The 14,135-nt window shown below is 43.9% G+C and overlaps 1 pseudogene; it reads left to right on the top strand.

The window, feature by feature from the left end:
• Positions 1-931: 931 nt before the first annotated feature.
• Positions 932-14,135, top strand: part of LOC116675131 (heparan sulfate 2-O-sulfotransferase 1-like) — a 35,099-nt pseudogene continuing 21,895 nt past the window's right edge.

Genomic DNA, 14,135 nt, shown 5'->3' with positions numbered 1-14,135 from the left:
TAGTCCGAGGACCCCTTTATTAATCGAGGGCCTCCCAACGCGCCTGAGCGTTATACTTCTAAACCTATCATTGTCTTCCCAAACTGTTCAACGGTTGCTGATATACATCATTCGCATAGTTATATCAATTTATATAACTACTTGTGTAATTTCGAAGGATTACATTTCATTTTATCTTTTTTAAGATTTGGCATATACCAAAGTCGACTAAAAAATCTTCTTCGCTCGGCGGCTTTCATGGTTCAAAAAGAAGTGCGACATCTCGGTCCGAGTTCAGCTCAGTTAAAATGTCCAATCCGTTTGAACGGGCACTTGTCGACGAATAGAAAGCCTCAGCCTTGTGGTGAATGTTGATACATCCAATAGCCTAAAGTGGTAGTAATATAGTCTGTCCGTGGTGCGGTGGGGAACACACACTGGATGGGTCAAGAGGACAACGCTACATGGGGGACGCAAGCGACAGCGGCTGGTAACGATACCACCGCTCCTACACACCGGAGAGACAATTCGCACGGTGGAGAAATCTGTAGGGCTTTACGACGCTCGCTTCTGGAAATTGACTTGATAAAATACCAAGCAGAGCATGAACACATCGCATTTGAGGTAACCAGAGGATTTGAACACTGGGAGATATCCCACACACAGAGGGAGAAAGGGCCATGCTCAGATACTCCGCCGCTTGTAATCACCGTCGTGTGTGTGTGTGTGTGTGTGTGTGGGTGTGGTGTGTGTGTGTGTGTGTGGTGTGTGTGTGTGTGTGTGTGTGTGTTGTGTGTGTGGTGTTGTGTGGTTGTGTGTGTGTGTGTGTGTGTGTGTGTGTGTGGGTTGTGTGGGTGTGTGTGTGTGTGTGTGTGTGTGTGTGGTTGCGTGTGTTGTTTTCCAGTGGCTCCTTCTCTGAGCATGGACTGACCCAATCCCTCTCTGGATGATTGATGGGCTGCTCAGAGTCATGATGCCGCCCAAGTTGGCAGCTTCTGGCGCTGCTGGCGTTCGCAGTGGCCATGTTCTTCCTGGAGAACCAGATCCAGAAGCTGGAGGAGTCCCGGGGGAAGCTCGGTGAGTTTAAGGAGCTGCAGCTCGATCAGATCCCGTCACAACACTCCAGGAACACCCTTTAGGTCACTGTATATATACGTGCATCACCATTGTTGTGCATTTGGAGAGCGGCACTTCATCCACCACAAATGCTTCATCACACAGCCTATGGAATGTTAAAGGATGCTGTTGTGCTGAACTTTGCATGACAATTCCGAGTATTTGTAGTAATGTATCTGCCTCTGATCCTTATGTGTGCAATGCAGTGTGAGATTGAGGGGTGCTATATATTCAGCCTGTTGCCCCGTGGCAGTGAGTGTGTGTTTTTTAATACTTTAGAGCCGCAGATGACAGTGATTTCATCATTGACTAATCTGAGAATTATGTCAAGAAATAGAAATTGCTCATCACAGTTTTCCAAAGCCCAATAAGGGTCTTTGTTGTATACAACCAGTAGTCCAAAAGCCTAAGATTTGAAAAGCTGGAACTGTGGTGTTTTTCACTTTTCTCCTTGAAAAATTAACATAATAAATAACTATTTTTTTAAATAGTTGCAGATACATTTCTTGTCATTAACTCTCTGATATAGGTTGCACAATATAAGGAAATTATCTAACTGAGATTGCGATATGATTTACAATATGGGAGGGATGACTATTTTGAGCCCCCACCTGCGATTTGGATATTGCAGTACTCCATTGTGATTTCGATAAATTTGCGATTTAATTGTGCAGCCCAACCCTAACTAGATCCATTTTTGAGATTGATAAGAGCTAACAGCTAATTTAAGAGTATAGGACAAGGTGTGGCAATACAAAAGTATCAATTGAAGTGCTGTCCAAACCTTTATATGAAATAGGACATGCAAGCTGGAGGTTCTGGAGTCAGACTGAAAGGTGGGATGGTCAGTGATGAATATACAGTATATTGCAGTGCTTTTGGAACTAACAGCGGACCTCTTTTTGCTTAAAGTAAGTTTCAGTGATATTCTGCATGCATGGGACTGCTGCAAATCCTCTTCTGCCTCTTTACCAAACTCTCTCCTATGATTGAAACGTGACCACCGCTGTGTTCAAATCTCATTGGGAGCTCCCATCAGGGGCTCACTCCCAATGAAGATCTGGGACATTGCGGGATTATCTTTCCGGTGCCTCCACTGTGAGTTTTTTTTTCAAGGAGCAGCAGAGTGGTGCAGACACATCTGAGGGTGCCGCCGGCCAGCAGGGTTCAAACACCGCCTCTTGTACTGGTTGATGGAAGTGGGAGCCTGCCACTGAAGAGGGACCATTTCTTACAGCAGACATGTGACACGCGGGAAAAGCACAGGTGTAATCAATAACATAAAAAATGGCTGCAGTGAATTCCATTATGTGAGGCACTTCCAGAGTACTTGTATTGGACATGCTGGTTCATCCAATGGCTAACTGGAACACTTAATGGAACTGAGAAATCGTTACTTTTATTAGTAACACCTGTGCTATGAGAAGTGAAAATCGCTGCTGTGAAAGGGCCCATTACATTTTAACTATGGCATATTTCAAAGGCCCTGCACACCCGCACAGGTGTCATTTTGGATGATTAGACTTTTGCTCAGGCAGACGTGTGTCTCCATGCTGGGAAATATGAGGTCACCAAACTCTGTATTTATAAGGTGCAACAAAACTAACCGGAGAGCCATGGAGCGGTTATTCAAGCACAGTCTGTAATGACTCACGCAGTTATGAGAAGAGTCTAATTAACTAGAATTAGAATTAGTGCGTGCATACGTGCGTGTGTGTCATCTTGTTGTAGAGTTGCAATAATGAGTTGATTAAAGTGGTGGTAGGCACTTCATTTTGGCGTTGTTGGGCAACAATTCCATAATAATCTTTAGCATATCTTAGACTGGCCATCACAGGTCATTTTATGTTGATTGACTAATCGATTAATTAACTTACAACATTCAAGGCTAGTTCGGGCCTTAGATAGTGATGTCATGCCACTTTACTGGTGTTACATCTGTCACAATGAGGTGATTCATTGATTGGGAGAAAATTAATCTGCACTAATTTTGATAATCAAATAGGGTTTTAAGTCATAGGCACGAGTAGACAGACTTTGTCAGATGGGTCAAAGATGTAATGAGGCTGTTTTGGAACTTTCCAGGCAACATTGTGAATAAAACAGATAAAATTGTCAGCTTAATTGAATTAACCCTTGTATGGTATTTGGGTCAAATTGACTCATTTCAATTTTTTTCAAGAAAAAAAACTGGTACAAGTACTTTTTTTTTTTTCTACCTGAAAATCAACGGCCTTACCTTTTTTTTTCTGCGACTAAACATGTATTACTAACTCAATTCAGAAATTATTCTGGAAATGACCACTTATGTTTTCCAAGATTTTTAACATGAATTATAACCTTATGACAAAAACAAATCCCAGTTCCATTTTTAATTGTGTTCTAGTAGAGACTGATTGCATTCCCTAAACATATATGTTATCTCAATCATTTGAAATTAGATAAGACAATATTTGTTAATAGATTATGAGGTAACAGTTTGATTTCAGAATTGGTTTTAAACCCCCCAAATAAGTCACGCGTCAATTTGACCCGAGGGACAGGAGAGGGTCCCGAAAGTGAAGACAATACAGGGTTAAGTGTCCCAGCTGAGTACCCACATGCTGAACAGTGAGGGGGTATACATCGCTATATTGGCCTGTTACATGGTTTACTGCTGATGTAAAGGGATATACTTTAACACACACACTCACACTCCCGATATGCTGAAACAAAACCTGAGAGGCCTTTTCCCCCGACTGCCCACCACCACGAGAATCTGTTGACTTGGCAGAAAGCGCTCTGATGGATGACTGGACTGAGCAGACGTCTGTATACTGGAGCTCTGAATTATGTGCTGCATAGCCAAATAGTTGTGACTGAAGCTTTCACAGGCACCATGCTGACAGGCACAGGGCCACTCGCACTACCAGGTACGCTTGCTGCACATCCATCTGTGCAACAATACCCAGCGGTGTACACAAGTGGTGTCCGAACCCAATCCCATCTCCATGAAGACTCTTTACGTGATCAAAACGGCTCTATGTCACCTTCCTGAGTCATGTTTTATCACTACAATATTTATTTATTAAAACAGGGCTGTTGAGTTTACATGAATTTGAAAAATGTTAAGATTTGTTGGCAAATAAGATAACGGCTAGGCTACATACAGTCGGCTATTGTACACTGTGGTTGCGTAAAACAACAACTGCAGACAAAGCAGGTGGAAATATTGCTTTTCTACTTTTTACTCAAGTTGTCGTCGACTCGGGGGGAAAACGTCTAAGTGTGTGTAAGGCTAGACAATATATCGATACATAGATATCGTGATATAAGACTAGATATTGTATTAGATTTTGGATATCGTAATATGACATAAGTGTTGTCTTTTCCTGGTTTTTTAAAGGCTGAATTACAGTAAGTGATGTCATTTTTGTTCTATTATTTTGTGTGTGTGTGTGGGAGTGGGATCTAAGCCCTGCCTCGGTCAAACACGCAGATTGATGACAGCAAACGTGGTTGTTTTTACCACCGTGATAGCATCATACCTGTGCAAGATAGATACAGACATGACACTTTACAGGTGTGTAGTGAGATCAAACGAAGGCCAAGTTCGAAGACGGGTTGGGTCCGACCAAGTGCGCCAGATAAGGTCGGGGTGTAGGAAGTAGGGAACACTCCACCACACTTTATGCCTCTGGCCCGATTGCGCGTCGCGGCTGGTGTGTTCCAATCTCAAGATGGTCTCTAGTTTTTCTTTTCATTCAGTTAATGCGCTGCACATATAATGGTAGGAACACCTGACGTGTTCACAATTAACTTCATGCGGGTTGGAATGGCCGGCGCCCTCTCCTCCCAGTGTGGGATGCTATTGCCTGCCATGCAGGTAGAATCTTTTCCCGCATTAGACACCTCCCACAGAGCAGCCAAGCTGGGATTTTCTTCAGAGCTAATCGCCGTCCCAAGGTTTCACTGAGAAGTTTCCTGCTTTACAATCATGCCGCGATGCCGTGTGTCCTGCTGTGGGCCTAATCTATTATTCTGACAGTATTTCTGTCCGCCTGCTCGCCAGCAAAGCTGCCGCCCGGGTCAGTAACGCAGACTGACTGTGCAGGGATGAATGGGTGGAAATCATATTTCTTTTAATGGAGAGCCACGAACAGGGATTCAGGGCCACTTTCCCTGTCAGGGTTGCCATTAACTTCTTCTCTGTCAATTTCAGACACTCACCTTGAAGCAATATCACGCTATTACTCTGAAGTCTAACACTGACATTCCTGCGTAATGTTTGATGTATAAAAGGAGACGAATGCCTGAATTCAGCAGTGATAAGATTTTCTCAACCGGTCGAAAAAGTCATCAATCAACCAGAAGGGGTTTCTGGTTCTTAAATAGAACTGAAAAATAATTGTCAAGTCCAAGTCAAAGATCGTACATTGTCTTAGAATTAGGGCCCGGTTCGTAAAAGCTGTACAAAAAGGTGAATATCTTCATGTAGGGGATTATGTGATAGCTGCATGACTTATGAAAATGTATTCAAATAATATGATTTTCTCTGTTAATCATCTCTATGTGCCTAATCATTTGGCACTGATTGTTGCATGTGCCCCATGTAGGCTGAGTCCTTTGCAGCGGCCCGGGTTCGAACCCGACCTGCGGCCCTTTGCTGCTTGTCAGCCCCCATCTCTCTCTGCCCACCCACTGTCACTATAATAAAGGGAACGCCCCAAAAAAATAATCTTAAAAAAGATATTGATTTTAGGGAAAAGAAGAAAATTGTTGCAAAAAAACATACGATTTTCTAATTTTTTATTTTTATTTTTTTTAAATTTGCCACCCCTGGTAGCAGGTTCATTCTAGAAGGCATCTATGGTATGTTGAGAGCTGCGTAAATAGAAACGTTGTGTATAAAACTGTCTCCTCACGGCCCTTGTAACTGTAGCAACCTCTTCACCTCCGTGGCCTGTAGGTCGTGTGAGGGCTGCATGTGTCACCCAGCGGGACAGATGTTTGTATTTTTTCCTCCCTCTCAGCATCATCGCCTTTTATGTGCTGGCCGGTATTCAGCCTGATTAAAGGAATTCAATTTCCATCTGTTGCGTGGTGATATTCATTTCCAGACACAAGCGGCTCTGTGATGAGCTCTGAGAGAGAAGAGAGATGCTGTTGAATGCAGAAGGAGGACAGAGAAGCATGCGCTCATTGTCAATGTGTTTGCAGAGGTGACGCAAGACTTTTAAGCATTCATTTGTCGCCGCAGCCCAATTTGTCGCTGCCGGGCATTGAATTGGACTTTGATTGTCATGCCAGGCGTTGGCAGCCTCGAGCCCGGCCTCGCACTAACTCCGCTGCCGAATAAGGAATGTGCTCTTAAAAAGGATATTGGTCAGGCATCGTTGGTCAGGCATTTCCTGGTCAGGCATCATGTTGGGCATATATATATGAAAATGAATATTTGAAGATTATGAGTAAAAAATATAAAATAAATCTGCCTTGTGCCATCGTTCGTGGGCCTGGGCCACTGCTGCCTAAGGCTTGAGTAATGCTTCCGCATTAAATCTACGCCTTGGCTACGTACGTAGGTACGTGGAGACACTGACCCTACATTGTAGCCTGACGTGCAGCTCTCCAAAATGTTACACATTACGATGACGCTCGTCCCTCTGCCTCGGCTTGGTAGTGTTGCATTCCCCCGACTCATTTCCTGGTTCTCGTTCTCCATAAACGACATGAAGACAGGGAGAGGGTTAACTTCTCCTGCTACAGATTTCCCACCGTGCTCCGGGGAGACACTTTGGTCCTCCCACTAGAGTTGCTACTCGCTCTGGAGCTAATCACCGTCACCCTCCCACTCGCTCCACCACACACTCTCCACGCACACACACACACGCCGGCCCTGCTATTCTCTTAAAGAGATCACACACACTAACACACAAATATATGAAGCGTGATTTATGGTTCTGTTGAGGCTCAACGATGAGCTTTCGCCGTAGCCTACTAGTTCATACTAGTGCGTTGGTTGATTCTTATGTTTTGCTCATAATGCGCAAAAAGTAGATATTCAAATATATTCAAACCTCTTTGGTGTTTCAGAATGAATATTCAAACATTGTTTTTGGACAGCCCTATCTACCTGACTCCTTTTCACTCCTACACATTTGTCAAGTGTTTCACTCGAAGAAGCCACGCGCCAAATGATGGCTAATTGATGACACATCGGTAGCACTCACCTAGACTGAGTCCCTTTGTCTGTTCCACAGCGCCGGATGCAAACCTCAACCTTCTCCAGCATTTCTTCCTCTCGCTGTGATCTTATCACTTCTGTGAACCTGGCACTCGGATTCCCTCTTGAACTCCCCCCCCGGCACCTCACAGCTCTGTTTTTTTTTTAGCTTCCCTGAGGGTTATGAAGGGTGAATGACTCATTTGCTTTCACTCGTATGGTGCACGTTGGCATCTGCTACCACAAACAGCCGGTAGCGTCTGTCGCCTGGATCTGCCTGCTCAGTCACTCTCTGAAACATGCCGTGTGAGCAGCTAATGGAGGGGAGCCCACGGCAGAGACTGGCGTAGGTGTCTGGGACGGATCTGTTGTGGGAGGATGGGAGGCTGAGCGCTAATGGACGTGCTGGGCTTTTGGCTGTATTGTCGGAAGCAGGCTTTGATTGGGGCCGAGGATTTATGGCCCCTGACAGGGAATGTGTTCCCCGCAAAGTGGCCTGCGCGGCAGCAACCCGAGCCAGCACGCCGTTTGCTGCCGTAGCACGATGACAGACCGGCTAATCGGGGTGTTATGGACAGTTTCACACCCTGGATGTAATTGGAGGCCGTTCTAGAAGAACACCCCCCCCGCTCCCAACGCGCGCACCCATCACTCCCCTTAACTGGCCTCACCCCAATAGTCCCTCCTCACCTCTTCACACAAACGCACTTCCGCCTCCCCGCAGCCTCGCGTCCGTCTTCATTTCTTCCTGTGGCAGAGGTGTCCATTCAAGTCGAAGAAATGGCCGTCAAATATGTGGCACGAAACCCTGCAGGCCGCGTGTGTCACATGAACTCGCGGGGACAAGTGGAGCTCTGACTGATGGCTGATGAGTTATTATTTCATTGAAGTGATGAATCAGACGAGGGTCAACAGACAGTCCTGCAGAGTGAACATTCTCCTGATCCTCATTGCTGGGCTGCAGATGTGCCTTTTATCCTCTGTGCGGTCTCAGAAATAATCTTGTTTTTTATTCTCCATACTATTTTAATGATAGTAAAAGCTTCAAGATCAAATTTAGACTCTCTAATGGCGGTTTTCCTCTGCGTGATATCTACTCGACTCGCCACGGCTCTACTCGCTTTTTTTGGTTTTCCATTACAAAAAAAAGTCCCTGGGACCTGCTACCAGGTACTTTTTTTAGTACTACCTCAGTCGAGGTTCCAAGCGAGCGAGGCGATACCAAAAGATGACGTGGAAACCTGCAGACTGCTGGTTGGTCGGAGAGAATCGTCACTCATGACTGCGTTCTTAGCAAACAAGAGTGCGGAGTGTGTGTCCAGAACAAACGAGACATTTAAAACAAATCTAGCCAGACACCGACAGATTATCCACTCTCTGCACTATTCTCACTTTTCAACTGTTCGGGCTACTAGCGGCTTCATGTCGTTTCCAATATTGCACACTGTTACTTAAAAAAAACAAGACAATATATATAACAAAAGTTTTTATTTAGCTTTTCAAGTAGCGCATCAAACCCTCCCAAACATCCCGGTCTTCTTCCTCTGCACCCTGTGACAGTGTCCCCCCCGGCTCTGCTGTCCCAGATGCATCCCAGTCGTTGTCATAAGACTGTCCGTGACTCTCATACAGATTATACGAAGTCCAGCAGGTCAGAACCAGAGGTTTCACCGGTCGGACATCGCCCACCAGACGGTCTGCGGCGGCGATTTTGCAAAGCGTGAATGCTCTAAAACACAAACAGTCCACATCAGTCATGTTGGTGTGTAATCATGTTGCTAAAGTTCATGTACTTTATAGCGTATAGTAAATACTGACTGCGACGCTGAACACATGCAAATGTTAGCTAACGTTACCAGGAAACTTAACTTACCCTGTTGTGTCGGCGAACAACCGTCATGTCGACGTCTGAACTCCGTCAGAATTCCCAAACTCCCGGTTTTTTTTAGCGGTGATTTTTGTTGCTTCCTTCAGCTTCTTTTGAAACAAAACATTTCTTCTGGCCGCGGCGAGTATGCGACGTGCTGTTGTGAGTCGCGCTGAAAATTACGTCATCACGCGTTGCTATAGTGACCAGCCACGCTCAGGCTTTACGCAATCTGCAATGGAAAACGAACATAGAATGGGCCGAGGCGAGCCGAGCCGTGCCGAGCCAAGCCGAGGCGAGCCGTTACCAGCAGTGGAAAAACGCCATAAGGCTCACTCATTACCGTGCCTAGGCAAAAACCTGTGGGGTTTTAGTAGAGCCCGGGCAATATATTGATATTTTATCGATATCATGATATGAGACTAGATATCGTCTTCGATTTTGGATATTGCAACATGGCGATAGCGTGGTCTTTTCCTGGTTTTAAAGGCTGCATTACAGTAAAGTGATGTCATTGTCACCAGACTGTTGTAACTGTTCTATTATTTGCCTCTACCCACTTAACCATCATATCCACATTACTAATGATCATTTATCAAAAATCTCATTGTGTAAATATTTTGTGAAAGCACCAATAGTCAACACTGCAATATTGGTGATATCGATTATGAGGTATTTGGTCAAAAATATCGTGATATTTGATATTTTTCCATATTGCCCAGCCCTAGCTTTTAGAGCCTTTGGTTGTCATTTTCCTCTTTTTCTCAGAGAAGAGAGAAAAATGCAGAATGAGCAGTGTTTCTTTTTCTTTCCGACACCATTCAGCTCCTCTTCTGGCAGCTGGAGCGGCTAATACACCTCTCATGATAATAACTCATCACAGTATTCTCAACCAGCTCCTTCTGGATCAATAGTTGTAAACAACTTTTTTTTTTTTTTTTTTTTTTATTTGTGTGCGGTGTCTCCTTTTGTGATCTTCAGATCCCTCTTGTGTTTTACTAGCCCCATTGGATGAGCTCCTGAAAGGAGAATATTCGCCTCCGTCTGGGGAAAGAAGGTGCTATCAAAGGAGGCGGAGGAGTAAGTGTAGAGGTGTAGAGGGAGGAGGGGGGTAAAATGAAAAATGATTTAATTTTCATTGCAACACAGACATACTTAAAGCCCTAGCTTGTGACAAATCTTAAGGCCCTACTAAAAAAAAAAAGGAACAAAGAAAGCATGCCTTTGGCATTTTTAAAACCAATTTAATTAGAAGGATAAAGGAGGAAAAAAGGTGGCGCTGCTCTTCTTCTTCCTTAGCCCCTGGTTCAACTTTGCTCCTATTAGTTTCCGAGTTGTCTTAAAGCTGCTTTTATCTTGTTTCACTTGTGTAACACCAGCCGTCCTCGGGGACCAACTGTTAATGTGCTGCTACAACACTTTTACAACATGTTCCCCTCCTCTCCTTGTCAGGCTTCTCTAACTCTTTCTTTCCCTGTCTGTTCTTTCTTTTCTCTTTCTTTGCATGGGTCCCTTTACCGTTCCTCACTGTACTGAATAGAACGTTCATTAGACAAAATGCAAACAAGTACATGACAAACGTGGGGGGTGTGCAATTTACGTATGCGTCTGTGTCGCTTTTTCTTTTTCTGCACACTTTCAGTAATGCTACACACAAGGTTGATTGGTTAGGTGTTTTGTTATTAGATTAGTGTCTGGGAATATTCTGTCCTGTCTCTTAATAATATTAACGGTGCACCTATCCAATATTAATATAGCAGTTGATGACCTTATTAAACAGATTGGGTATCAGTCAGTCAGACATGATTGATTGAACACTAAAAACAGTCTCTTTGTCACTGTTATTTAAAAAAAAAAAAAAGGAAAATCAGTTTTCCAAAGCTTCTAATTCAAATTTGCACAACCATCAAAATTTTTCTTTATTATTAATATCTTTACTCCTTAGGTGTGTAACTAACAATTATTTTAGACATTGAATAGTCAACCAGTTACTTTTGGGACAAACCCATTCATCTTCTAACATATTTTAAAATAGTGTAAATGCCTTCCACCATTTCCAGGAGCCCAATGGTAATGTCTTTTAATTAGTTGGCTATTTAACTTAAAGTGATTGGATGCACTGCTTTATATTTACAGACATCACATTAACTAGGGCTGTCAATCAATTAATTATTTATTAATTAATAACTCAATTCACATCGACATTAGTCTTGCCGAGAGAACCATCTGGAAGGGCTTTGAAACTCAACTTGCCATTCAAAAGACCCTTTTCTTTCCCCATTTCTGCTCAAGGAGCTTTGTTTCCGCTAGCCATCCGCAACGGTACGGCTGCATCACTTCCTGATGGTTCGCGCTAGATCGGATCCGCTAGACATCTGGACGTCTAAATTGTGCCTCGTGGCCCGCCTTATTCGGCCTTATCTCCCTCTGATTGGCCTACCATGGTATTCTTACCCTAACCCTAACCAGTCCCACTCCCCATTCCTAAACCCAACTACATCGATCATTCTAGCAGTATCTACCCTTCCAGATTTTCCAAACTACGGAGTGGCTCGAGGCCCAAATCACAGAACGTGTGCGCAGTTCAGCTCAGAAGGAAGGAAAGGAAATCCCCCGGCAGTCTAGAACTGCAACAGCCTGACTAAGAGAGACAGGTTGAGGAGAGGAGCCCGGTCAGGCTAGAACTCTCCCCAGCCAAAACTTCAGACCCAACTGCCACTGACCCAATCCATTACTTCCTGCTGGAGCCACAAAAGGCTTTATACCTATAACTGTTAACCCATAACCTTTTGAATATGCAGTAGTATTCTCCAAGTTCTGCAAACAGACTTTCATGTGTGAAATTTGGTGGAGTTCCTTTTTTAATGTTTCTGTGAGCATATACAAAAAAAAAAAAAAAAAAAAAAAATCCTTATCTTTTTAGAGCTTCTCTTATCTTCTTATGCTGGTTGGACTGCAAAAGAGATTTTAGAGGGTAAACCAAACAAACTGGGAAAGACAGAAATAAGATTTTGCCCAGTGATTAGCAGCATACTCCAAACGAAATTGTGTGACCACAACATGATGCAGATGGTTTACACGTTTTGCAGACTTTTTTGTTGTTGTTGATGTTGATACGTTTCTGTCAGTCTGTCAATCGGGCCTATCCCAAACTACTTGCTAAGTTTTTACTCCTGTCCCACACTTTGCCACTTTAAAAGTTGTGTTTAGTTTAGTTCACATAACATTATGTATTGCTAGCAACCAGCTAGTTGTCATTGCTGCTTCAATGCTAATGTTACTACAATGCTACTATTCTACTAAAAGAAATCTATATAAAACTCACCAGAAATACTCACTCTGGGCTGGGCAACCTTTTGCCAAGCTAGATGTCAACATCCCTGTTCTAGTCATACAGAGACAAATGAAGTAAGCTATAAGGAAATCAGGATCTTTTCATTTGCTCGTAATTTTAGATATAGCATGTGTGTGTACACAGAGTATATTGGTGGCACGTTTGCAAGTCTGCCCTCTCATTGGCTACCGCTCTGCAAGAGTTGGCCCAACTTTGGGAGAGCGGGGTGAACATCCGGGCAATTTGCTCATAACGCTGTTCTCCTAGGGAATGAATTGAATCGCTCCACTCTGCCGTTATTCAGCTGCCTGTGGAAACCCAGCGTTAGTAGGGATGTGTATTTACAGCCTCATGCGACCGTACACACACAGAGGAACGATCCAAATCAATTCCACACACTGTAGAGACATCAGAATTATACCAGAATCAGTATTTAGAGACTAGAGTGAAAGTGGGGCCTGCTCATTTTACCGCATTTATCCTGATGGCAAACATGGTACAACATCCTGACTGGGTAGAGAGCCTGCAGATGCTAAATATAATGAGATGAAGGAAAAGACGCAGCAAACTAAGAGATGAAAGACACACAGAGAAGGCTGCAGAGATAAAGTGATAACAAGTAGCACTGGCGTCGTCGCAGAGATGTTCTGGATAACGCCTCTCTGTAACACTCTGTAGCACGTTTCTGTGTGGGACAGATTCTCTGCGGTGTCACCTGTCTCTCCCACTCATCATTAAAACTATGAATAGCTGTCGTCTGCTCTGTCTTAATAGAGTGTGGAGCTCTCCCAGGACTCCCATGTATGCATTATTAATTATCTGTTTCAGGGCCAAGAGACATTGAGGGAAGGGGAACATCAGATATCTGTGTAGCAGTTTGTAACCTGATCTCCGCTGTTATGCACACAACGTTTGTTGTTATATTAGGATATGAAGAGTCTGGGAAACACTGACAGTTGTATTTCAGTGTTTATCCATGTGCCTTCAGCGATTGTAATCTGTGCAAGTTTCTTCCACTTCACGCTCTCACAGATCTGGCCGCGGTATTTGTGAGGCTGTGAACATTTAGCGGCGACAGAGACATTTCTTCTGTGGTTCCTCTCACAAAGGCATTTGGTGGCTCTTCCTTTAAAGCATAAAAGGTGCTGGGTTGGATCAGTGGGTAGAGCAGGCACACACATACTTAGAAGTTTATCCCATGATGCAGAGATGCAGGGTTCAAATCCGACTTGTGACAAATCCTGCATGTCTTCCCTTTCTCACTTAGCTGTCCTGTCAAGAAAAGCCCAAAAATAATCTTTTAAAGCACAAAAGTTCTATGAAAATCTTGGCTAATTCCCACCGCTTAGTCATTTACACTCTGTGCCAAGATGAGATCTGTCCCCCCACCCTCCCTCTATCGCAACCTGTCAGACCTGCCTTTCCTTAACAAGCCTATGCAATAATGGGATCTGCCATCTGTGTAAATTGCTCCATAGTCTGTTTCTAATGAAGCAGACAGAACGTGGTCCCCTTAACTTTCTCTGTCTCCCCAGACATTATTGGCTCACCTGTCAGACAGCACTACCGCCTTCGATCGCACAAAAGACAGATCAGGGGAGGTGGCAGGTTGAACCATGACGATTATCATCTCCATC

Source organism: Etheostoma spectabile, unplaced genomic scaffold (assembly GCF_008692095.1).
Source record: "Etheostoma spectabile isolate EspeVRDwgs_2016 unplaced genomic scaffold, UIUC_Espe_1.0 scaffold00001523, whole genome shotgun sequence".
In the NCBI taxonomy this organism is placed as follows: Eukaryota; Metazoa; Chordata; class Actinopteri; order Perciformes; family Percidae; genus Etheostoma; species Etheostoma spectabile.
Note: the sequence above shows the minus strand (reverse complement) of the source record. Positions and strands in the feature narration are given on the sequence as shown.